Source organism: Mesocricetus auratus, unplaced genomic scaffold, assembly GCF_017639785.1.
Source record: "Mesocricetus auratus isolate SY011 unplaced genomic scaffold, BCM_Maur_2.0 Super-Scaffold_100024, whole genome shotgun sequence".
NCBI lineage: Eukaryota > Metazoa > Chordata > Mammalia > Rodentia > Cricetidae > Mesocricetus > Mesocricetus auratus.
Window position 1 is genome coordinate 29,233,694 of NW_024429205.1, and position 25,369 is coordinate 29,259,062.

The following is a 25,369-nucleotide window of genomic DNA, read 5'->3' on the forward strand; positions in this document are numbered from 1 at the left end:
AGAGACTAAAGCCAGTATGTCTGACTTCAAGATTTCTAACTTTTGAAATGTTCAGAACAACCCTGGAAGACAAGCTGGTAGGAATTACTCATGACAAATTAAGGACCAAAGAATTCAAGTGATTGATTCAGATTTATACCAGGAACAAGACTGAATTTGCCAGAAGTCCTGTAGTGTAAGAAATTTAAAAAAATGAACCCTTCATCCCAGGAACGTACGACTCATGTGATGGGCTTCGAGGGGAGGGTATATGCAGAATCTTAAGAGAAACGTATAAGGTAGGCAAGGACAAAACCTGTTGATGAACTTGAGTCGTGGTGTCAACAGAGCAGATTGACTGGGAAAGGTGACATGCTGAGGAGTTTGCATTTCCTCCAGAAAGGAAAGAAGGAGTTGCTGGGAAATCCTGAGTTTCCCAACTTTGGCAGTCAGTATTCAGCAGAGTTTTTACAGGAAACTGTCCAACTCTCTGGAAATTTTATGTGGCAGAAATATGACTCTGAAATTCTATATATTAGTTTGGCAAAAGGCAGAAATGCTTTATAATACACGGGTTTAGAACTCCTGACATTATTATTACAATTATTTTCCATAAAACTCTCTAATATGAAATTGTATTTTTACAAGGCACTTAATTTTCTGATCCTCATGACTTCTTACAAACAAGCAAAACAAGCAGAATGAATGTGGATTGGGAAAAGCAATTTATTTTCAATAAAAATAAATTCAGTCTTGGCCTGCCTCAAACAGAGCTGCATCCTCAGACGAGTCACTGAGCTTCTTGGTCTCTTGACTTCCTTTGCAGCAAATGGTGGGGTTAGAGGAGGTCATCCAGCTCAGCCTAAGACACAATGAGCCCATGTCACATGATTGAAAGCATTCTTTCCCCTAGCTGTTGGGGAGTTCCAGTCCTCAGGTCTGTACAAATGGAATCTGATGAGTCACTTTCATTCTTCAACTTAAGAACAGAAAGCCCCAGCCATAGTCTACCACCACTTCCAAAAAGACACTTAACACTCATAGTGTTTACACTTCCAAGGGAAAGTTACATCGGAGAGCCACAGAGGGCCTGACTTGCTGGAAGGACAGTCTGGTTTAGTGTTGAAACATCAGACTAGACTCTGGTGTCAAGCAGACTTGGAGTAAATCTACCATAGGCTAATAACCTTGGTCAGGAGAGGACCGTGGACCGAGTGGTCATTCAGGTAGGAAGGGATAGCTGTGTGGCTGTGTGCTCCACGGGAACACTAAGTGCTTATAAAAATCTGTATGAGATAATACATCTAGATTTCCTAAAGGAAATATTACTCTTTCCCTTAACGTTCCTGGCAAAGTTATTCGCCAAAGGTAAGAGGGCCAGCCAGTCAGGAAGGAGAGTGAAACTACATCTACTCAAGGGGAAAAATGTGCAAATTTGTTGCACGCTAATGAGGGAGTACAGTGACAGGAGAGGAAAAGACAGGTATGGGTGGGAAGTTAAGGAACAAGAGAAGAAACGGAGACAGTACATCGTTTCTATTGTCAATAGAAGGCATTTCTGAGCAAATTCTAACCATCTTATCAAGGTTAGAAGGAAGAGGTAATGAATCAGCCACCCTGTGTTCCCACTTAATAAATGCATGGGCATCTTTATGGGCATGTGGTACTTACTGAAAAGCACTGCAGGGTTTGAAACACCTGTGTGTATTCTGGACATGCACATTCCAACCGACAGAAGCTTGTCAGAGCCTCCATGTGTCACTCATCTTACCAGTGTCGCTCTCTGTGCAGACGCCACACCTGGTGAATTGGCACCGGTGGCCTCACACGAACCTGCCAGTTGCCTTTGGGTGACAGAGCTGCACACCAGAGACCAAGGCTTGTCTGGGCAGGTCTGTAGCTGCCAAGTACGGAGGCACAGAAGTGTGACCGGCTGCTGAAACATGGACTGTCGGTCCCAACATCTTCTGAGATGCGTGACACAGGGCAATCACTTTAAAGCTCGATTTCCACATCTGCAAAATAGAGTGGGGGCACGACTAGTTTCGCTGAGGGTCTAGGTGTTTATGGTTCACCCTAAATTCAGAAAAATAAGCCCGTTGAACCGTAACATAAAGCATAGAGGTGGATCTTACAGGGTATACCACGACCTACGCCCCATACCAATGTATATCCATATTAAAGTACAATCTCACACCAATGTAACATCTATACCAATGTACATCCATATTAAAGTACAATCTCACACCAATGTAACATCTATACCAATGTGCATCCATATTAAAGTACAATCTCACACCAATGTAACATCTATACCAATGTATATCCATATTAAAGTACAATCTCACACCAATGTAACATCTATTTTTTCAGTGAAATACCCTAAAATCACAAAAGAGTAGAAAAAAGAAAACAGATCTTTATTAAAATCAGAAATACAATAAAACTACCAAAGTTCTATCAATTCAGTCATATGAATTATAAAATTCTAACAATTTTTATTTGGTTACCATTTAAAAGAGAATATTTTATACAAGAAAAAAATAAAAGCCAAGGAAAATATTGGGCTCTGCCTTTGGAAGAACCACTCCTCCCCACCTGTGGTAGTCTGAATGTAATTGTCCCCCATAATCCCAGAGAGAGTGGCACTATTAAGGGGTGTGGCCTTGTTAATGTAGGTGTGGCCTTGTTGGAGGAAGTGTGCCACCCTGGGGGTGAAATTTTAGGTCTCTTCTGCCCAAACTTCTCTCAGAGTGCCCGACAGTCCACTTTCCTGATGCCTTCTGATCACGATGTAGTCAGCACTGTGTCTGCCTGAATGCTGCCATTTGAAACTGTAAATGTCTTCCTTTATAAGAGTTGCTGTGGTCATGGTCTCTTCACAGCAATAGAAACCCTAAGACACCACACCACTATGCTTTTCAAAACAGTCATCATTTATGGTGGCAGGAAGGGAGGCAACTGCTCTACAGATCTTGTTTCGTTTAATTATCCTGAGAGCCCTCGCTCTGGGCATATTTGTGTCATGCCCGTTTTAAAATGAAGCAACATTTGGAATTCCAGAGTGGAGCTGGCACTCACACGGAGTCAGCATGGCCCCAGGCTCTTTCCACCAGTGTGGCTCCCTCTCACCCGGGGCCAATCTCAAGGACCCAGAGAAAGAGACCAGAGGTACACTGAGAATAGATCTGATCTCCATTGTCATGGTTTGGATTTTAAATGTTCCCTAAAAGCTTATTTTCTGAAGGCCTTGTCCCCAGCAGAGCCATGTTCAGAAAACTAGGTCTCCCTCTTCAGTAACTGATTAATCCATTGATGGGCACATCCATTCAACTGACTACTGGAAGACTACAGAAACCAGGATGCCAGGCTAACTGGTGTCCTCAGAAGTCTGCCCTTGAGGACTAACTCTGTCTTATAGATGTTTATCCCTGGCATTCCTCCCTTCCCACCTCTCCTCCCTCTCCTCCCTCTCCTCCCTCTCCTTCCTTCCCTCCTCTCCCTCCTCCCCTTCCCACCTCTTCCCCTCTCCTCCCTTCCCCCTCTCCCCCTCTCCTCCCTCTCCCCATCTCCTCCCTTCCCCCTCTCCCCTCTCCTCCCTTCCCCCTCTCCTCCCTCTCCTCCCTCTCCCCCTCTCCTCCGTTCCCACCTCTCCCCCTCTCCTCCCTTCCCCCTCCCCATCCTCCCCTTCCCACCTCCCCCTCTCCTCTCTTCCCTCCTCTCCTCCCTTCCCCCTCTCCTTCCTGCCCCCCCACTTCTCTGTGTTTCACTACGAGATTCCCACCACTGCTTGGCCATGCCCCTGAAGAAATGGGACTAAATGTCCACAGACTGAAGCCTCTGAAACTGTGAGCTGAAACAGTTTCTCCTCCTTTAAGTTGATTTTCATAGGTGTTGTGCTCCAGCAAATCAAATGTGCCAATACACCAGGCTGCAGCTGGGACAGAATAGGTGGAGAGAAGCAGAGTGGGCTCTAGTTTCTCTCATCATCTCACCCCTCTAGGGCCTGCTCTAGAGCTGTGGAAGGTGCTCCTCGGCAGGCTCGCATTGCTCTCCCCGCCCCCAGCCCAACAGCTCAGGGCTGTGTGAAGCCAAGCACCACTGGGCCAGATCACTTTTCCTGCAAGCCTCCCTCGTAGTATTACCCTCTCATGCAGTGAACTACGGAACGATTTCACCGTCTGAATCTTTTCTGTAAGACTCAAGGTGCTTCTAGGGGTAGACAATCTACCCGCGGAACCAGAGATGAGGGAAGGAGCCTGCTCGTACTGTTTTCACATCACAGGCTGAAAGATTGAGAGCTACAGAACCAAATAATGGGGCTCTGCAATTTGCAAAACCATCTGTGATGCTATAAAAACGTCTCGCCATCCTCTTGACTGCATAAATCAGTTTTTATTGCCCTCTCCCTAGATAAGATGGGGCTTAGTTTGAGAGAGCTGTTTATTGTTTGGCAAGCTGTTAAATAAAAGGACTTAATTTAAATTCTCCCTTCTAGTGGGTGGTAAAAATAAAGGGAATTTTGCTTAGGACAAAAGGAAGGAAATGTTAGACGCCGAAGAGTCAGCTCAGAGGCCTTTAGGCCAACGTGCAATAACTGAATTTGCCCAAGCACAGGCTTAGGAGCGATGACGAGGGTTTGAATTGTGGATCATTTGTCGCTGCTGGCTTCTGAAGCTCCCTTTCACATCGAATCCCTAAAACAGGCACACACCAGTGAGTCAGTGCCCCACGAGGGTGGGGGAAAAGAGAGCAGAGGCGGATTGCTTCCCTCGTCTCCAACTCTCTTGCTCCCTCTGCTTCTCTCAGCCAGTCTTCCTGGATCCCGTGCCTTCCTTCTTCCTTCCTGTTCACTGCCCCACTCTGAGACAAGCAGAGGCCACGGTCTTCGGCCAACGGTAACACTCAGCGGATGTGGCAACCAGGAAGCCAAGGCTGGGCCCAGCCAATGGCCTCCCTTGAAGCAGTGTACAGTCCTCATAGCCACAAGATCCGTTGCCTTTGGTTTTGTTCGTAGAGCCTTTGTGAAAGGCAATTTAAGATTTAGAGTCTTATTCACCCATTTTTCTTTATGGTCTCCAGGTCTGTGTCTGCTCAGCAAAGTCTCCCCAGCGCTATGTTAGACATAAATATGCTGCACTTGTCCAAACAGAAATTTGGGCAAGTTGACACACTGAAGCAGGACTATCACATTGCGGTTTGGAATATATGAATATTGGGCATGAAGTGGGACTCCTAAGATTTACTCTCTGCCTCCCTTACAACCTGTATCCCAGCTGTTTCATCTTAGCATGGAGAAACATTTTGTTTCTAGACCAGAAACCTGCTCAGACTGTTGTAAGCAGAGAGAGAATGACTTTCCCGTTTGTACAGAAATGTGACGAAACCCAGCTGGAGGTACTCTCTAATCCCTGCCTCTCCACTATCTTTGTCTGAGTTTCTCTCTAGCAGCGACTCTCCCATCCCTGCCTCTCCACTGTCTCTGTCTGAGTCTCTCTCTCTTCCCTCAGTCCAGCTCCTTGGACTATACTCACTGCGTAGAGCCGGCGCTCTCTAGAGCAGTGGTTCTCAGCGTTGCTGATGCTGCGACCCCTTAACACAGTTCCTCATGGTGTGGTGACCCCCAACCATAAAATTACGCTCATTGCTCCTTCATAGCTGTAATGCTGCCACTGTTACCAATTTTAACATGAATATCTGATATTCACATGGTCTTAGGCTACCCCTGTGGAGGGGTCTGAACCCACAGGTTGAGCGCCACTGCTCTACTCCTGTAACCCATAGCATCTCATAGGTCCAACGCCCACAGACAACTGGTGGCCTCAGGCTTTCAGGGTTCCAACCCCAAGTCCGGATACAGAGGCCTGATTGGTTTAAAAGGGGTCATGCGTTTGCTCCTGACTCGATTATTGATGGCCAGGGAGTAGGTCGTGTAGCTGCCACTAAGGGAGGGCAGGCAAGATAAGGTTTGCAAAGAGGGGAGCGTAGCACAGAAGAAACGACTGCTTGAGTCGACCATGTCCTCAGACCCTATTGCACACTGACTTGCGCTTCCCTTGATTTACCTGTAGATGGATTTTCTTTTCCCATGATGCTATTTGTGTGAGGGGGTGTGGGGGTGGGTAGCCTGTGGTTCTATGCCCTAGGGAAAACTCTGACATAAAGTTGTATCTTTATGGGCATCATGGAGAGAAAGGGGCTGAGTTATGGACAGATAAGGACCAGACTGTTGCAGGAGTCATGGCCAAGAGGACTTCTGGGGACATGGTGGCTGTTTAGTGCAGCCATCCGCCCCCAAGAAGGCCACCGCTGAAGTGGAGGGTGGGAAGGATGTAGAGGAACTTCTTTGGCCAGATCCTGTTTTTGCCTCATGCTCCAGTTTAGTCCTGTCTTATGACTGGGGCATGTGAGGGTAGAAAGAAGCAAAACGACTTGAATTCTGGGCACTGTTTCCTGGATCTTCTTTATGGAGTCTAAATGAAATAAAGAAAGAAAGAAAGAAGGAAGGAAGGAAGGAAGGAAGGAAGGAAGGAAGGAAGGAAGGAAGGAAGGAAGGAAGGAAAGAAGAAAGGAAGAAGGAAAGAAAGAGAAATGCTTCTGAGAAAAGAATTTTCTGGTTTTGCAGCCAACCACTTTGCTCTGTGAGACAGAGCTCATCAGACAGAGTATAAATCGGTAATTTGGCTCAGTGTGACTTTGGCCTGTAGGTCTTATTTGCCAACTTCTACAGGAGCTGGCTTTTGGAACTAGAGCAGCCAAACATCCAGTTCGCTTTTGTGCCTCCTAAATGCTTTGGGGTCTCAGATGCCATTTCCCAGGAGGAACTTGGGTATAAGCCAAGCCACCCGCATGTTTCTTCAGGGGAGAAATTGACTACTGAAGTGAACATCAGAGAAGGTACCGGACGCTCTCCGAGCTCCCGACCTCCAAACTGGCACAGCAGTCTGGAGTACTAGAGTACACTAAATCCTCCAGCTTGGTACACAGGCGCTGCAGCTACTCTCCCAGACGGAGAACTGCACGTGTGAATGGGGCCGGTGACATTTGTCATGATTCTCACTTGGGCCCTTAGCGTGCTGCCGGTACAGGGGAGAGAGCGCGAGATAGCATTGGTTGGCGAATGCCACATTTCAAATACTGTGTTTCTTAAATATGCCACCAGATATGTGTCATTATCTTCTCTAATACATCAAGGGCTGTCCCTTCTGCCAGACAGAAGGCTTCAGGCAGCAGAAGCATGAGCTTGGAGTGACAGACACGAACCGGACCTCCGTGGGCCTCTCCCTCAGCCTACCTGCCCCGGTGCTGCTCGCTTGTCTGCCTGGCTCCTTTGGGACCTGGACTCAGCCTGCCTGCCTTCCTGCCTGGGACGGGGCACATCTCTTGCTTCAGACACTTCTTTGAGGGGCTCACACAAGTTCAGAAGACTAACAAGAATTCCCTTAGAGGTACTATGTTCTAAAGTGTGTTTGGCAAGATTTTTTTCTCTTTTATGAGTAGGGGTGTTTTGCCGGCTTGCGTGTCTGTGCACCATGAATGCAGTACTCTTGGAGGCCAGAAGAGGGTGTTGGATTCCCTGGGACTGGTGTTACAGATGAATGTGTGTACCATAAAGGGTGCTGGGAAAGGAATCTGAGTCCTCTGGAAGAGTAGCAAGTACTCTTAACCACTGAGCCATCTCTCCAGCCCTGCTCAGTAAGGTTACCCTGAATTTTTTTTGTTATCATTATAATTCTTTGTTAAAATATTTCTATATTATTATTTCTCTGTATCTGCCTACTTTGTATTTGCGGAGTCAGCCAACTATGAATTAAAATATTTGGGGGGAGCGAACTGCATCTGTACTAAATATGCAGAAACTTGTTTCTTATAATTATTCTCTAAACAATACATCTGTTTAGCCAGCATTTACATTGTATTAGAAAATGTGTGCAAACTGGAGATTATTGAAAACACATGGAAGGATGTTTCTGGGTTACATGCAAACGCCACACCATCCATGCAAGGTACTCAGTCATCTGCAGATTTTCATATCCACAGAGGTCCTGCAGCTAATCCCCTGCATTGCAAGGGATTGCTCTACTACAAGGTAGACACTGAAACTAAAGCAGGGTTTGTAAGGAACGCATGCAAAACCCCCTTCCGTCCATGTGTCTCCATTACAAACAAGCTGAAGAAACAGGGCCAAAGCAGACACTTCAGAAGGGACCACTGGATGCTTACGCCTCAAGTATAGAGAGCCTTGTATTGCTCGGGGGAGATGAATGAGCTGGGACATTATCCTCTAAGTTCATGGTCAAGCTCATCATTTCTTTTTCAAGCACTGTTTGTGCAGCACCGAATGACAGCAGTGTACCCTTCCCCTGGCTGGCTGCTGTCCTGGTGACAATAACTGTAAGCAGCTGCAGCAAGGACCCGCTAAAGCATCCAAGATGACTACAAATTGGAAACTAGATAAGTGTTCTCAGCACATGATTCTGAATATTCAAGAAACGCTAGTTCATTGGTAGGCTCCAAGACATTGCAGATGCTGGGTGTGGATGGCGTGGGCCGGCGCCATTGACGCAAATGTTAGTGCATGTGGGAGACTTTGCCAAACTCTGGGGGCCTGTCGGGTTTGTGGCACACACGTTGGGGCCTCCATTGGGGCTGGGTGGAGGCCAGGGAAGGCACAGTGGCCTGGAGATCCGAGGAACATAAAGAAAGGTCTCAGAGTTCAGTGTGCATGAGAAGCTGGGTGTTTGAGAGATCCGTCTGGGTTGATGGTCCTTTCTAGCTGCAAGTCCTGTAGCTGAAGGTTCAGGACCTAAGTGCTGAGACTCCACGGGCTCCTAACAGTGTGCAAACACCAAGGCCTTCTTGACCTTCCTCCACTCAATGCCTTCTCCTGCTGTCCCCCTCCCCCTCCCCCTCTCCATCTCCCTCCCCCTTTCCCTTTCCCTCTCCCCCCTCTCTCCCTCTCCTCCCCCTCCCCCTCTCAGTCTCTGTCTGTGTGTGTGTCTGTGTGTGTGTGCATGCGCATACATGTAAGTGCAGACACATGCAAGCCACAGTGTTTTTATGGAGGTCAGAGGGACAACCGTGGGTGTTAATTATCATCTTCCACCTTATGAGAGGCAGGGTCTCTCATTGTTCACCTGTATGTAAATTGCTAACCGTGCTATTTGGCCTGCTAGTTTCCAAACCATTTCTGCTGCTCGCTGCTGCCTCCGTGTACACAGGCTCTAAGGATCTGAGGACTCCACTTGCACAGAAAGAACTCAGCCACTGAGCCACCTTCCAAAGCCCTGATCTGTTCTCTGTTTTCAAGCAAATGTGGGCTTCTGAGCCGACCTACCCATTTAGAATGACATTTACTGTAAGAGAGCGGTGAAGGAGCTCAAGGGAATCAGAGGTTTTGGGGAGGGAAATGGATTTAGAGTATGTCTCAAAGCGGCAGCTCTCAACCTGTGGGGCATGACCCTTTCACAGGGACCTACGACCATCTGCATTACAATCCATAACAGTAGCAAGATTATAGTTATGACGTAGCAACGAAATAATTGTATTTTGAAGCTCACAACATGAGAAATTGTATTAAGGGGTCACAACATTAGTTAGGAAGGTTGAGAACCATTCTAAAGGCTGTCAGAGCTGTGATACCCCAGAAACATGAGGACAGAATGGACCTGGATTCTACAGCACAGTTCGATGGGTGATCCTTCAGTCAGGGTCCTAAAGCCTCCCACCTCTCCTTCCCAGTGGGCAGAAAAGAGGACAAAGTGTCTTAAGGGCAGCTTATGTTTAGATGACATGGTGCTGATATGAATACCTGGTATAGCCACCTCAAACTCAGTTGATGGTAAACTTGTAGGGAGCCTCGAGTCAGCTACTCGTAGCTGATACCAGAAATATGGGGACCCTCAAAGTAAACAGTGATGTACTCTGTCATGTAACTAACTATTCCTTGCAGACTGTCACTTTTAAGCATTCTATATAAGCCTGGTGTTGGTGATGCACGCCTTTAATCCCAACACTTGGGAGGCAGAGGCAGGTGGATCTCTGTGAGTTCGAGGACAGCCTCCAAAACAATACAGGGAAACTCTGTCTCGGAAAACCAAAAAAAAAAAAAAAAAAAAACTGTATAACTAATGACCTTGAGGTGGGGGAGGGGCTGTCTTCACCTTTTGTGTTCGTCAGTCTGTTTGTCAGCCGGTGTGCAGTCCCTGGGTGCCAGAGTGTGCCTGCTGGCATCAACCCCCTAGCAGCCTGGATGCCAGCAAATGAATGCCTTATCTGCTTGTGACGCCTCGGTTCTCTTCAGCTTCCTGGCCTCATGTACTTCTCCTCTCTTCCTGGTATTGGAGCTTGGACATCACACACAAAAAAGGTCCCTGACAGACTGCCCCAGATCTGGTTCACCCCAGTGTGCCCCGGGATAGTCAGGGCCCAGGCAGACTGGAGTTACACTGGAGGACTTGCCTCGGCTGCGCTCCCTTCTGGTTCTCTAGCGTCCTGTGACAGGTCCTAAGGTCCTGGAGGAGCGCAGGCCTTAGTCCCTCTGGGATCCTCACTCTTCGGAGCTGACTTAGGCACAGGCTAACGCACCATTTCACTCGATGCTTGTGAACTGAAACGCACGGCTCCAAAATGGCTGCCACTCCTGGTGGAGAAGGAGAGCCGTGAAGGAAAGCAGGAATGCACTCCCAACGGCCTGCTTCTGCCACTCACGGTAACGTGACTGCTGTGCTAACGTCAGTGAATCTGTTTGCTCATCTGTAAAATGGTGCCCGCTTCCCTGCAATGCACGGTGCTCCCAGGAAGATAGCAAGCGGTGGACCGGTGTTTGGTTTGTTACAAAGTAACTGCTGTCAGGTTTCTTAGTTTTCTTGAGCCGGGCAGTGGTGGCGCACGCCTTTAATCCCAGCACTTGGGAGGCAGAGGCAGGCGGATCTCTGTGAGTTTGAGGCCGGGCTGGACTGACAGCCTCCAAAACAATACAGAGAAACCGTCTGTCTCCTAAAACAAAACAAAACAAAAAAACAAAACTGTTGGGGTACCCCGAATTGAGGAGGGGTCTCCAAGCAAGATTCGTCACCCCAAGAATCAAGAGTCCACACGCCAATTGATGCAACACGCAAGAGGCTTTAATTAGGCATCTGCAGATGGGCCTCTCGGTCAGCTTTTAGACCGATTGGCCCCGAGGTTCAGTTACAATCAGCTTTTAAAGACAAAAACCACAAGCTTTTGGAAGGGGTCCCTATCTCGTGACGGGGGAAGGGGGTACGAAACTCCTGTCCCGGGGAAGTAGGTGTCTTCCTGACCTACATGTTGTAAATTCCTCAAACCTTGGCATGAGTTAATTATATCTCCCTAAGTAAATAGTGTTATCTCCTTGTTTCCCACTAGTCTTGTCTGCCCATCTCTGACGCCCTGGTCAGTTCTTCACAGATGGCAGCCCATAATTGGCTTTTTGTGGATTTACAGCCCTTCTGCAATTAAGGTCTCTAAACCATACATTCCATTCTGTGGTATGGCCGGTTCCTGGGATGGGGTCCTTTGTTCACTTCCCAAGTTCTCTAGTGGGGTGCCCTCCCTGTTTAAGCTTAAATTTTATTTCTATAAATTCGGGGTCTTACAAAAACAAAACAAAAAAACAATAATTTGCTAACCCACTCGCTGTGTGGGTCTCTAAAACATGTATTTAAATGTCTTGTTTTGTATAAAACAACAAAAAAGCTCATTTATTTTTTTATGGTGGAATTTCATCTTTGAACTGCTTTAAAATGTTCTTTGTAAACATATGACCAAGTATCTTTTCTTTGCTTTAAAAAAAAATGAAGGGAAGCATTCTTTTTGGTTTAAGAACAGTTACCGCTGAAGTTTGGAGGCCCAGACTTTTGGATCTGGAGGAGGCTAATGTGCAGAGGAGGCCACCACTGCAACCTGGTTTCCCATGGAGGTTCCCGGGAAGATGCGCCCCACTAGGTTACGGGCGATGCTGTTTTTCTTACCTTTCCTAATCCACGGTAGGGGTGGAGGAGCTCACTTACTCTTTAGGTAGTCTCTGTACTTTCTAAACAAACGTGAGGCCATGATGCCACTCACCTGTCCTGTCCTTACACAACAAACAGGAACACACATTGTGAAGTGAACGAGTATGTTCAGGTTCCTAGCCCTCCTGAACCAGCTCTCTTTAACTGCCTTCCCTGTTAGTTACTTTTATTTAACTCTAGCCAAATACTAGGGGAAAGCAACTAAGGATGGAAAGGTTTTACATGACTCACAGTTTTGCTAAGTTCAGTCCATCATAGTCAGCTTGGTTGTTTCTGAGCGTGTGCGGGGAAGTGTGTAGCAGGGCATGTGCAGGGAAGTGTGTAGCGGGGTGTGTGTGGGGAAGTGTGTAGCAGGAGCGTGTGCGGGGAAGTGTGTAGCAGGGCATGTGCAGGGAAGTGTGTAGCGGGGTGTGTGTGGGGAAGTGTGTAGCAGGAGCGTGTGCGGGGAAGTGTGTAGCAGGAGCGTGTGTGGGGAAGTGTTAGCAGGGGCATGTGCGGGGAAGTGTGTAGCAGGGCGTGTGCGGGGAAGTGTGTAGCAGGAGCGTGTGGAAAGCAAAGAAGACTGAAGAGGCAGACAGGAACAAGATCTCTCCCAAGGACCTGCCCCAGGAACCTGTTTCCTTCAGATACCATCTAAGGTTTCCAGAACTTCTCAAAATAGACTACCATCTAAAGATAAAGTCCCAACACATGCACCTTTCCCAAGGGAGACAGTCTATCTCCGAACCATAACTCTGTCTCTGTCTACCTCTGCATTGGGTTTTGAAGGTCGGTGCAGAAACAGGCCTACCCAGAAGGGTGGAGTCCCTGGACAAGTATGCACATGTCACTGAGCATACTTCTCCCTCGCTCACTATCACAGAAAGTGATGTTATGAATTATGAGGCAATAATTGGGTGTATTTGACTCAGCTCAGAAATTTGTCTTGCCAGAGTATATTTACTTAGAAGCTATCCAATTAGCTGGGCGTTCTGTGGCACACACCTTTAATCTCAGAACTCGGGAGGCAGAGGCAGGGGGATCTCTGTGAGTTCAAGGCCAGCCTGGTCTACAGAGCAAGTTCCAGGACAGCCTTTAAACAATACAGAGAAATCCTATCTCGGAAAAAAAAAACAAAAACAAAAACAGAAGCTATCCAATTAACAAACAAACAGACAAACAAAAAACATCAAAACTAAATGTGAGGGAGAGATACTTGAACAAAGGGCCTTTTCTTCCCGAGGCTGTCATGGACTATCACAGCTTCAGGTCTCTTCTGGAAATGTTGTTCCCAGGCAGAGAATGTGGGGGTGGGAGGGGAAGGAGACGTTCTTGTAGCAGAAGCAGAAAACACCAGACTGTCCTCTGGCAATGGACCTTCCCTCCCACCCAGAAGAGGCCTCCCGGAAGGGTAGCTAGTCATCTGGAGGTCAATGGAGCGCCCAATGTGGTCTCTCCCAGCTGTTGCCGTCAGCCTTATCATAGCACTCATCTTAGTGAGTCCGACCCGCCCAGGTGTTGGAGACTATTTTTCCTGAAGCTAGAGCAAGCCTCGAGAGTCTGTGACCCTTGAAAGGAATGTGCTCCCAGCCTCGGGGAACTCGGAGTTCCCACTTGCTCTTTTGGAATTATTTCACCTCCCATCTGTGGGCTGAATCATCAAAATAAGTTCAAATGTTGAAATAAAATTATTGACTTATTTCCCTGAGAACTGAAGAGCCCAGGAACAAAGGGACATCTTTAAATATGTGAATTTAATGTGTGGAATGAACGAAAGCCCCCTGTTCCAGACAGATAGGTCAGCTGGCAGCACTTAGTTAAAAAGAGAAGTACAGTCCGTACTTTGTTTTTTAAAGGAGCAGTTTGTTGGCTGTGAGTTCTAGTCCAGTGAGGAACAAAGGTGGCTGTGAAGGAATTGGTTGGTGCCTTCAAATACTTTGCCCCTTACTAACTGGAAAGCTAAGGACCACTGTTGTCTTTCTGCTTAAAAGTGTACGAAATTCTGAACTCGTCCAAGAAGCACAGGAGGAAAATACCACAGGAGAGGAAGGCATTGATAAAAGCATCTAAAACCCATCTAGTTTCACCATCAATAAAGCCATCAGACTTCATGATAAGTCTTCTGTTGCTATGGTGAGACACCATGATCACGGCAACTCTTACAAGGAAAGCATTTCATTGAGAGGGCTCACTTACTGTTTCCGAGGTTCGGTCCACGGTCCTCACGGCAGGGAGCACGGCAGCGTGCAGGCGGACACAGTGCTGGAGGAGTAGCTGAGAGTCCCGCACCTTGCAGGCAACAGAAGTTCACTGAAGGTAAGATCAGAAGTGAGCTAGGCACAAAATCAGGTCTGTACTCAGTCATGGCTTTCAAGTTCTACCATAACCACCTGCGAAGTTCTGCTTACAGGGTTTTCCTAGGACTTCTCTAGCCTGCATCGCCAAACACTTCCAAATTTCTCCTGCAAGTCAGTTGCAAAGACCTATAGACCACATAATCAAGACCTTGAAGGAATGGTACAAATTAAAGAGCGTAAGTGGATGTTTGGAGTGACTTACGGAAAAGACAAAGGCACGCCCTGCCTTGGGGCCCAGTGATATCACTTGTGGCTTTGGGGGACTCAGACTGGCTCTCCCTGTGACCCAGGGTGTGCTTTTCAAAGATACATCCCACCACACTAGATTTGGGAGCCGCCTCTTTCTGAGGCTGGTCACGTGGTCGCCTGGTTCTTTGATGGATTTCCCCTGCTCACCCCGGGAATGATTTTCAATGGAGTCACATAAGCAGGGGGCACCAAAGGCAAATTCCTAACTGTGAAGTCAACAGGGTAATTAGCTGCTTCTAATGTGCAGTGGCATAAGACAAACATTCACAGGGGCAAGAATGAGGCCGTCCCAAGGAGGAACTGGACCAAAGCAAGACTGAAACCCAGCAGGGAAAACATTAAGTCTCACAACTCAATGTCCAGTTTCTACGGCTCAGGTCTAGGCTGTCTCAGCATCCTTTGCATCCTATATGACCACAAAGCAGGCATCTTCTGTTCCTGCATCTCCAAGACCCTGGCATCTCTGTGGCAACCTGGGTACCACTCTCACAGATGCACATAAAAGCTTCTCGGGTATCTCTTGTGGAGGACCCACCCATGCTTTCTCCAAAACCTTGGTGGAAGCCTCCAGGACCCCGTCACTCAGACTCTGCATGTCCACAGAATCAGTTACCGTGTGGATGGTGACAAGTTCCACTGTCAGCTCAGGGAGTGGCTGAGCCTCCTTGGACGATGGGACTGTAGCAGCTTTTTAGGTGTCTGAGTGGCTGAGCATGGGAAAATAATTCCCTTGGTGGATCTTCTTTAGCAGGGTGTTGGGAATTCTGTCTTTTCAAAGAAAAATCTTGTAAATGGGTTTTCAGTTTTACATCACAGAGCCTGCAGCACATGGGATCTTGCCAGTTACGAAAAGCCCCCAGCCACCTTTTCTATTTTCCCACCAAAATTACTTGGCATAAGTCTCTTTCACAATCAAGGCCTCTTAGTTTCCAGCTTCAAAAACAAGCTTCCTTCCTGACAAACAATATGGCTGCTGCTATTGTTTCATCTTTCTGTTTTACTTTCTGATCCCAATTCTCACTGTAAACCTGGCTAAAAGTGGCCAGTAATAACCATGCCACTGATTGAATGCTGCGCTAACTTGAAATTTCCTCCTCAATTTCACTAGTCCATTACTTCTAAATTAAATTTCACTCAAATTCTCATAATATAGATGGAACCTAGGCAAATTATTTGCAGAGTATAGCACGCATTTCCTGTCTAATTCCCATCTGAAACCTCAGGAGTCTGTCATTCATTGTCTAAGCATTCTGGTTTTCTGAAGTTCTACCAGAATCATCTACTAAATTCTGCTTGCAGGGTTGTTCTGGGACTTGTCCAGCCCACATCATCAAACACTTCAGAATTTCTTCTGCAAGTCAGCACAGTCAGGTTTCGGTCACAGCTTTTGCATTTTAAAAGAGGAAAGTTTCACTTTGCCTCAAGGTTTCTGAAAGTCCAGTTCACTGCTGTAGAGATCACATGTAGGGTCACTCAATTCGTGGTGTCAGAAGAGCACAGCATGTCACAGCAGACCAGCAAATTAAACGTGAGTCAAGAACCAGGGACTGGGTAAAACCTTCGAAGACCTACCAGGAGAATCTATTTCTGCCAACTAGGCCCCACTTGCCAGTTTCCAGAATCACGGGTTATGGGCTAGTCGTTCAAAATATGTGGGGGAACGTTTCAGATCCAAACTGTAAAATATTTCTTGGAATTCTGAATGACAAAAAAAAACCCTCCTTAATTTGTGTCCCAGACACACACACACACACACACACACACAAAAAAAAAAATTCACAACAATGACCTAGAACCAGTGCCAGGCGGCTTTGATGTGGAGTTTTACTTGTCTAGGCTCATTGTATTGGGAATTTCCCAAAAAAATGTTTTCCTGAGAATTTTTGTCTTTCCACAGATGTCTTCCAGTACAATGAATCCTTTTTGTTTTTAAGTTGATGGATGAAGAGTGATGTCACAATAATACATTCAGGATGCTTTTCCTTAACAACACAGTGTTATAACCGTTTGGACTAAAATGCAGAAGAAAACGGTAATGGGTAGTTTGTCATATTTCATGACAATAGAAAACAGTGGTCAAGGTCAAAGTGTGCAATAACTTCACACAAGGCTTTGCCTCCCACTGAGGATGAAGCCTCCAACACACAAACCTCTATCTGACACCCAAATCAACCAAAACAGGTTTGTGTAGTTTGGCCTCAGGGATCCCATCTTTGATAGCTTACCATCTTTCCTTTCCACAATAAGTTCTGTCCTTCAATGATTCTGCTGTGTGTACTCACTATAATTTCATGTGATGATGTCTACGAGTGCTGAAAGTCAGATAGTAGAAGGTATGGTTAAATGCGGTTACTCTGGGGGCACACGTGGGACCTGTTAGGAAACATGTCTTTTTAGCAATTTGGTCCCCAGGAACCAAGTACAGCTGGATGCAGAGACCTTAGTGTTTGTAGCTGTTGATTTATTTTGGAAGAAGGAAGTAAGTCAAGTGTTCCCTCTAGTAGAATGTACATGTCCTGTGTTCCTTCATCTCGAGATCCAGATTGACAATACCAATGGAGTTTGCAGCCTTGATATGGTCACTTACAGAGAAACAATCACAACATTGCTCAAGTTACAGCATGGGGAACACATTTGGCTGCAATGGGACAAAAGAGTACCAAATGGACAAAATACTATGTAGAAAATATTTAAAATTGCTTTACACTCCATCAACACATAGTAACCTACACAAGAGGCTCCAAAACATGTAAAACCATGATTGACTAATCAGACAAGAATCTGAGAGTAGCCTAGTCATCTTAACAATCACAGACCTAAGCATGTCCTTCCAAAGTTGTTGAAGTAAAATGTGATCAAAAGCTTTCCTGGATGTTAAGAGGACACATAAAAGAAGAGAAAGAGGGAAAAAAACAATTTATACAAAAAATAATATTTTGCTATAAAAAGATCTGCTTGAAACCCAGATATGATAGCCAACATCTATAGTCAAAGCATCATCGGGAGACCAAGGCAAACTGATCACGGGTTTGAGGCCAGCTTGCCCTATAGAATAAGATCGTGTCTCATTAAAAAAAGAAGCGTTCTTGGAAAAGAGCTCCAGGCTCCTGGGAAGCCCTGACTTCCCAGCCTCCTTTCCTTCCTTGTGCGTGTGCAGAGAACTCTCTGATGCTCCTTTGGACCCCAGACCGCTCGTGCTTTCCCCCTGCCGGGGCCTTGTCCTGACTGGCCTGGCTGTTGATAGCCTTGGGAACAGTCACACGGCCAAAGCAAATGTTCATCAAACCAGCAGGAACATCAAGCCCACTCTGCTTGTTAACCCCGCCTTTTCACTCACACCCAAGAAGAATTTCTCAAGAAAGCTTCATTTTCTCCTTCTCTGGGACTCCTTTAACTTGAAGTTTCCAGTTTCATAAAAACATTTAATAATTAACAACATTTGTTGATTTCTTGTTGACCACAAAGAACCAAGAAAAGTTTTATAAAACACTTAAGAAATTAGTAGACATTTACTTACAGTAAACACAACTAGCTGAAATGCCTAATTTCTCAGATGTCAAATCCTAGATGACAGAACAGAGACTGCTCTCGTAATAGAGGGAATCAAACAAACAAGTATTTTACTATGGTAGGGCTGTCCTGAACACTACAACTCTCTGATCACATCCTAATCGTACTGTGAGGATGTCTATATTTCTATAAAGGTTGGTTTTTGTTCCATTTTTAAGCAGATGAGGCACAGAGTGGCAAGACATTTAACCAAAATCCAGAGCCAATCACTGGCAAAAGTAATAAATAATAAAAGAAATAAATGCCTTCAGAGTCACGTGTTTCTCCTTCACACACTTGGCATTGTTCCCCTTAGATTGAGAGACAGGATGAACTGTGTCATTCTCCCGCCATCAGTCCTTGCCCGGCCTCGAACTCACAGAGATCGGCCTGCCTCTGCCTCCTGAGTGCTGGGATTAAAGGCGTGAGCCACCACCGCCCGGCCTAAATCTTATATTTTTAGTGTGATCTTACTCAGAAAAAAAAACTTTCTGCAGGCGTAATAAAGTTAACTACCTTAAAATGAACTCATCCTTGGGAGCGTGGAGGGGCTAAGTCCAATAACTAGCATCTTTGTAAGAGAAGAGGAAATAGATGTGAAATCTCAGAATGGAAAGCTGTGTGAAGACAAAGGGCTATGTAAACCTAGGTCAAAGCACATAGAGTTTCCAGATTCTACCAGAAGCTAGGAGGCAGGCATGCAATGGATTCTACCTCAGAACTTCCAAAGTGACCTCGCCATGGCAGCACCTTGATTTTGGACTTCTGGCCTTCCCAACTCTAAGGGAATACATTTCTGTCATTTTTAAGCCATGAAGTTGTAGTAGCTTTAGTATAACTGTGGTCCAAGGAACTCGTTCAGACTGTCAAAGTGAGAGCATTCTCTACAAAGACACAGACATAGAAGAGACGGGAAGGGATGCAAACATAGGAGATTTTAGAGTGTGCTACCTAAAGCAGAATGAAAACATTGTCCCCTGAAGAGGGGGCTTCCTACAGCCTGTGGACAAGCCCTGGGACTCCTGCATCTGGATTTAGTCCTGAATGGCTCAGCTCCAACAATGTGTTTTGCCTCAGAGCTGCTAATCTATTCAGTTTCCTCCACTTAATGGTTATTGATTGACAAAGGTGGGAGCCAATCCCTGGGCAAGTACGATCTCTACAGACACTACTTCTAGGATTATTATTCTCTAATAAGTGAGAAAAATCTATCATAGTTATAGTTTTGTGAACACCCTGAGGATATAAGCTTTCCACAGCTGATGTTATGGTCACTGGAGATGATTACCACTGATCAAAAATAACTCCCTCCGTGGTTGTTGGTGGACCTGAAACTTTTATTCGTCTATTTTTACAGGCAGTCTCTGAGTTAAGTTGCTCTCAGAATGAAGCCATCATCAGCCATGGTCATAATACTCCACGGGGAGCAGCTCCTCAGTGATTTATTGAGAAATGAGAGGAAGGAGAAACGCTACAGCCAAGATGGAAGGAGACACAGCTGGGGGACTTGGGTGCTAGGCAGCAGCAACAGCTTGAGGAATTGACTCACACAAAGATAGTGAAGACTAAGAGCAAGCCATTCTGATATCTAACTCTTTTTGTATTGGTTTTCCAAGCTCCAGCGTGGCTATTGATTAAATCCCATGTAGAACTTAGTAGAGACAGAATGCCCAGTTTGTGGATGTCAGTGGTGCAGGGTGAACGGTGCCAACACTCAAAACAGAAGATAACTTAGGGAGTCAGGCTGCGGCTGGCGTTTGATTAGGAATAAGGGGAAGGCAACCACCCCATGTCCTTCACCTGCTGGGTGAAGCTACCATGAGACATTAGTGCTAAGAGTTCCATGTAACCTTGCTGAAAAGAGGCCATGGCCAACAAGGGCTCCCCAGAACCCTGACTGCCCCAAGATCCACCCATGGGTCAGGGATTTGTCAAAGAAGGGACAGTGTGCCATTTTGTAGAGAACAGGACCCAGCCACACAGACCTTTCCCTTTCTTGGGGGGAAGAGTGCATCTGGTTTTGAGGAAAAACACCAGGAGTTTGAGAGAAAGGTTGGAAAAATGTTTTGGCTTGTGTGCCGAGATGTTACAGGTCCTTTCCAGGGAGAAAAAGCAAGCAGCACATCCTCCATGAAACCTTTTTGGGTTTGGGGGGCACAGATCAACATAGACAGTGAAATCTAGGGCAGAGAGCTAAATGAAGAGAATTAAGAACAATTCAAATTCTGTTGTCATTGCTGTTGCTTCCATACAACCCAGTTTTCCCATGGGACAGCTTCTGGTCTCCGCCCACCCCAACTTCCCCACATGGAGCATAGACAGTCAGCATGAAGGAGTCCAGATGGAAAAACCAACAGGGGAGTTCGTTATTCATCACCCCAGGCAAGAAGAATAAGCTTGCTTAATCCAGTCCCCTTAGAATTGCACATTCTGCCCATTTTTCATCATTTGCGGATAAATATCTCTGGTCAGCCTAAGGAAACCCAAGCTAACTGCTATATTTTCCAGTTCACATTTTCAGCTATGGACATAACTTTGGAAGAGCAGCTTACATCCTTTTAGCTCTCTCACTCCATCTCAGATTTTTAAAAAAATGTATTAAGGAATCGAAGCCAAGTGAGGCAGAGTTCAGGACTGGAGAGAAAAACACTGCATACAAGATTCAGCAGTAGTAGCTGGGTGCTGGACCTAGAGAGTGGGGAACAAAGCAGACGGCGGAGACAAATGAATGCCAGCCAACGGAGCCAAGATAGCCCCATTGTAAAGTGAGCAATGGAGAACTAACTATAATGAATTCCCTGAAAACACGGAGAGCTGGAGGCCACGCTTAGGTTATTCGAACTCTGCAAGGGCTCTGAGAGGTCTGCAGAGGGAGCCACAGAATCTCCATCAAGCCAAGCCGAAGGAGTCTGCTTGACTCAGGAGAACTCAGTCTAAGCCTCCTGGGAAAGAATCTGCAGACTTGGGTGGAGCGCTGGCTTTCCGGTTTAGTACAGGGGTGAATCCGTGCTCGTCTGCGGCTCTCTGTTCCCTCCCTGATGAATCCTCTGCGGTGAGTGTCTGCTCAAAACAAGCCCAACTATCGCATTCACTCCAAGGAAGAGTGGAGGAGCTGGGACAGAGATGCTAGCCAAAGCTGAACAGGGAGAGGAGGAAGAGGGCCTCCTGCGTTGCTGTTAGTGACCACATTCGGGATGGGAATCCAAAAATAAATAAATAAAGATTTTGGTGGGGCTGAAAATGAGGAAGGGTCTTTTTTAGTAAAGCTGTAGGGGCCCAAGGCTGCTAAACGTTTTTCGTTGCAACCCCGTACTTGGTTGGCAGTGAAGTCAAGTACTGTCTATGATGACCAGGCCTTTTTTTAGACAGAACTCTCTTCCTCTCGTGCTTCCTTGCCAGATACCCATGGAGCACGGACCTGGGTCCCAATTGGGGGAGAGGAGGACACATTAAACTGAGAGGAGATGGCTTGTGGGACCTTTGGACCCAGTAGCAAAGCCCCAGATAAGCATGTTGCCACCAAATGCCAGAGAAAACCTTCAAATAAAGCCAGATTTTCTTTTTTTCCATTTTTCTTTTTAATCCCCTTTCAACTTTTAAGTCCCTTGCTTTCAGAGATGTTCTCCAACTCTACCTAGCCTGTCTGAGTATGTCACAAAACTCAGTGTTCCACCCCGTTCCTCTATGTCCTGGGCAATTTCTATTCCCAGAATATTGATGTCAATCCACTGAGGATTTTTTCTAATCTTTAATTTATTCTTGGGAAATTGTATACATGGATGTAATATATCTTGATCTTACCTTCCCCTCCAACTCCTCTGGTACTCCCAACATCTTCCTCCCAATATCATGTCCTTCCTTCCTCCCTCCCTCCCTCCCTTCCCCCCCTCTCTCTCTGTCTCCCTCTCTCTCTCTCCTTTCTCCCTTTCTTGTCTTTTATTTCATTTCTTTCCTTTCTTCTTTTTAAATCACCCAGTGAGCCCAGTTAGTGCTGCCCAGGCACACACACGGGTGTGGGGCTGACCCCTTAGGGTCACACCCTTAAAGAAAAGGGACGTCCTTCACCCCAGCAGCCCTTGTCTCTGGATCCTCTCACCAGTTAATATCAAGTGATGTCAAATTCAGTTAAATCAGATCAATTCAAAATAGTCTCTAGTGAATAGGACTATAGTTGAATGATAGTGTGTATTGGTTTAGTACAAAATAGGCCCTGTGTTCAATCTCTGCACCACACACATGTGCACACACACACACACACACACACACACACACACACCTCTCAATGGTCTAACAAGTATGGGGATATTTTTGCATTATTTTCCTGTGACCTATTTCTTAATCATTATTTCATGAAATAAATGCAATCAACTGAAACCCATCCACTGTCACTTCACCTCCAATGCCTGCATCAGAAAACCCCTCCTTACAGAGGTGTGGGCTATCCAAGCAGAGGAAACATTTCCATATTGGAAGGAAGAGGTACTCTGCTATCAGCCGCTCTTTCAGAGCAGTAGGCTTCACAGCACAAAACACATGGGAACTGAAAGCACGTGGGGCTGTAGAACCCTAGTGCTCCATGGCGTAGTCCAACAGCCCGGTCCAGCAGCCCAGGGGAAGAGCCCCACGGAGCCGGAGGGCATAGGGACAGAAGTAGAACGAGGTAGTCCATCTGGCTCTTGGGTCAGCCCTGCATGTCAACACTGCCTCCCTCTGTTCAGGAGGGTAGGCTAAGTGCCCTTGGACCCCCCACAGTTTTCAGGTATCAGCCCTGCTTCCAGATGGGACGCCATGTCAGGTTAAGGAAAACATCATGCTATCGTATCTACTGGTTGCCTAGCCTTATTTATGCAAGGGTCAGTGTGTATGTAATATTTGTTCTCTGACTTAAGAAAACTTGAAAGGAACCTGTTCCATTACTTGTTTTCAGCATGGGCTGATTTCAAAGTCTCGGAGAAGATGTTTTCTCCCTGTTTACCTCCCACACCTGCAAACCAAACTGCCAGTCACTAGCTTCCTTCCTGGGGTTCTCATTAACTGCCAGTCCCTAGCTTCCTTCCTGGGGTTCTTATTAACTGCCAGTCCCTAGCTTCCTTCCTGGGGTTCTCATTACGCATTCATATCTGTCTCTTAGCTTCTACTTGACTGTAATTGTGTGGTCCATGGCAGTTGCTGATTCATTGATTCCCCAGCTTTCCTTGTGTGACCCAGTACGGTTTGGACCTATGAGGACCTGGTGGAAATTCAAAGTCATGTCATCTTACAGAGGACAGTTCCTAGAGCAAAACACCACAAAAGTGGATGTCATCGTGTCAGGCTCCTCTCTGAGACCCCAAAGGAGACTGATTTAGTGCTGAGGGTTAAATGATATGGCTAGAAATACCCCCTTGGAGAAATAAGACAAAAAAGAAATATAGGTGTCTGTCTGTGTCACGACGAAGGCAAACGTGAGAACCACAGATTCAGAGCACTTTCCTGGCTTCTACAATCATCCACACTTGCTTTCTGTCTTTCTTGCAAACATCTTGTTCGAGTTTGAGCTTGCAGAATGGAAGCTGGAGTAGGAATGGTGAAGAATAACAGGGCAAGACTCAACTTGGTTCTATTATCCCCTTGGTTTCCATCCATCACTCCATCCTGTGGGAGTAGGTAAATAGCAAGGGAGAAAATTCTAGAAGTATTGCTAGATATCTCCAAAAGGAAAATTCTTGGAATAGGACCAAGCTTTATCTTGACTCCTTCCCGGGGCTTCTAAAGATGATTTCAGTATAACTTCAGCTTTTATTCTCCTCCAGCTTTTCGTTTATGTGGCATGCAAGGGTCAAAGAGGCCATAGAAAGCTGGGAATCATTGTCTTCTAATTAGCAGATGCCTTAGTGACTGGAATTATATGTTAGGAGCTGGGCCAGAACAGTGCTGGTATGTTAGTTACTGTCAACAGTCCCAAAGCTTGTTTGCAGAACAATAATGATTGCAACGATGTCACCACTGCAGTAAAAGACTCATAAAAATCTTTTGTCCTGTGTCTATTAAATGCCATTTGGCAGTGACTCCCAAATTTGATTTTGGGTGGACTACAAAGTCAAATGTGCCCCCTCCTGAACTCTAAGAAGTGATCAGGATGCGAGGGCTCTGCCGTTACGGAAGGCTTTCAACCAGAAATGGGCTTGTTATGAAAGGCCACGTTCACTCTCTTGTTCTCCCACCTTCTGACATGGGGTAACACATCGAATACCAGTCCCCTCAACAGTAGACTCCCCAGCCTCCAAAGCTATAAGAAAAACTTACCTCAACACTTAAATGTCAAGTCTAACCTCAGCTGCTAAAGGAGGAGAAGTGTAAAAGTTCTGAGACTAAACTTATGCCTCTTTGACTGCTTTAACCATACTTTACCCATGTCAAAAAGGGGCCTTCCCTCAGTCCCTCACTTGACCCACTCCAGCCCAGTCTTGCAGCTGTTTGCTTAAAACTAAGACCATTCTGGTTCCTGTACTAGGCTAGGTCTCAGTGTTCAGTGTGGGGGGTATGACTTCCGGTTTCAGACACTTTCAGAGCTACACATGAACATCTCTCCAAAGGATGCCCTCAGAACCACACATGAACATCTCTCCGAAGGATGCCCTTTGCACTGAGCTGGTGGACTGTGACATCATGCAGGAAGTCAACAATTCATATTGTCTTTCCCTATCGATCCTCCCATGACCCATAGTCTCAGAGCCAGCTCTGGTTATGAGATTGTTTCATTATTCTAAGATGCAAATGTTTTCCCTCTTCTTTGTGTAAGCTTACATCTGCAAACAGATGTGGGGAGATGAGGGGGAAAAGTTCAGTTGTTGGCTTCTGTGCCCTATGCAAAAAGTTCTATCAACAACAGAAAAAAAATGCTTTAAAACTTACCTTCACCCATCCCCTCAATCTTCCAGGGGCCCGCTCCTGGCATCCAGAAGACCCGCACACACAGGAAAGCCATCAGCACTTCCAGACCCCAACCTCCGGCGACCCCAGCTTCAGCTTCAGGAAAGAAGGAGACCAGTGGAGACAGAAAGACCCCACCTGCACCCACTGGAAGAAGAGATGGGAAGAAGACAGAATAAGAGCTCACTCAGCAATAGAAAGACCAACAGGATCCCACCAGAATCTAGAAAACCAATGCCAGCAAGACCTGAAAAGCACTACATAGACGAAGCAGAGAAGACAGACCTTAAAAATTATTTTATGAAGATG

At 46.2% G+C, this 25,369-nt stretch overlaps 1 long non-coding RNA gene across 3 annotated transcripts; it reads right to left on the reverse strand.

Moving 5' to 3' along the window:
* Nucleotides 1-687: 687 nt before the first annotated feature.
* LOC121133821 lies at nucleotides 688-25,104 on the reverse strand. 3 transcript variants are annotated; one of them, XR_005870818.1, is made up of 3 exons: nucleotides 25,043-25,104; nucleotides 14,190-14,303; nucleotides 688-1,994 (listed from the first exon to the last, which is right to left on the reverse strand). It is a non-coding gene; the product is annotated as an uncharacterized LOC121133821 (long non-coding RNA). The 3 variants fall into 3 exon arrangements; XR_005870817.1 differs by lacking the exon at nucleotides 25,043-25,104 and having other exon boundaries at nucleotides 688-841; nucleotides 1,651-1,994; nucleotides 14,190-21,934; XR_005870816.1 differs by lacking the exon at nucleotides 25,043-25,104 and having other exon boundaries at nucleotides 14,190-21,943.
* Nucleotides 25,105-25,369: the final 265 nt, after the last annotated feature.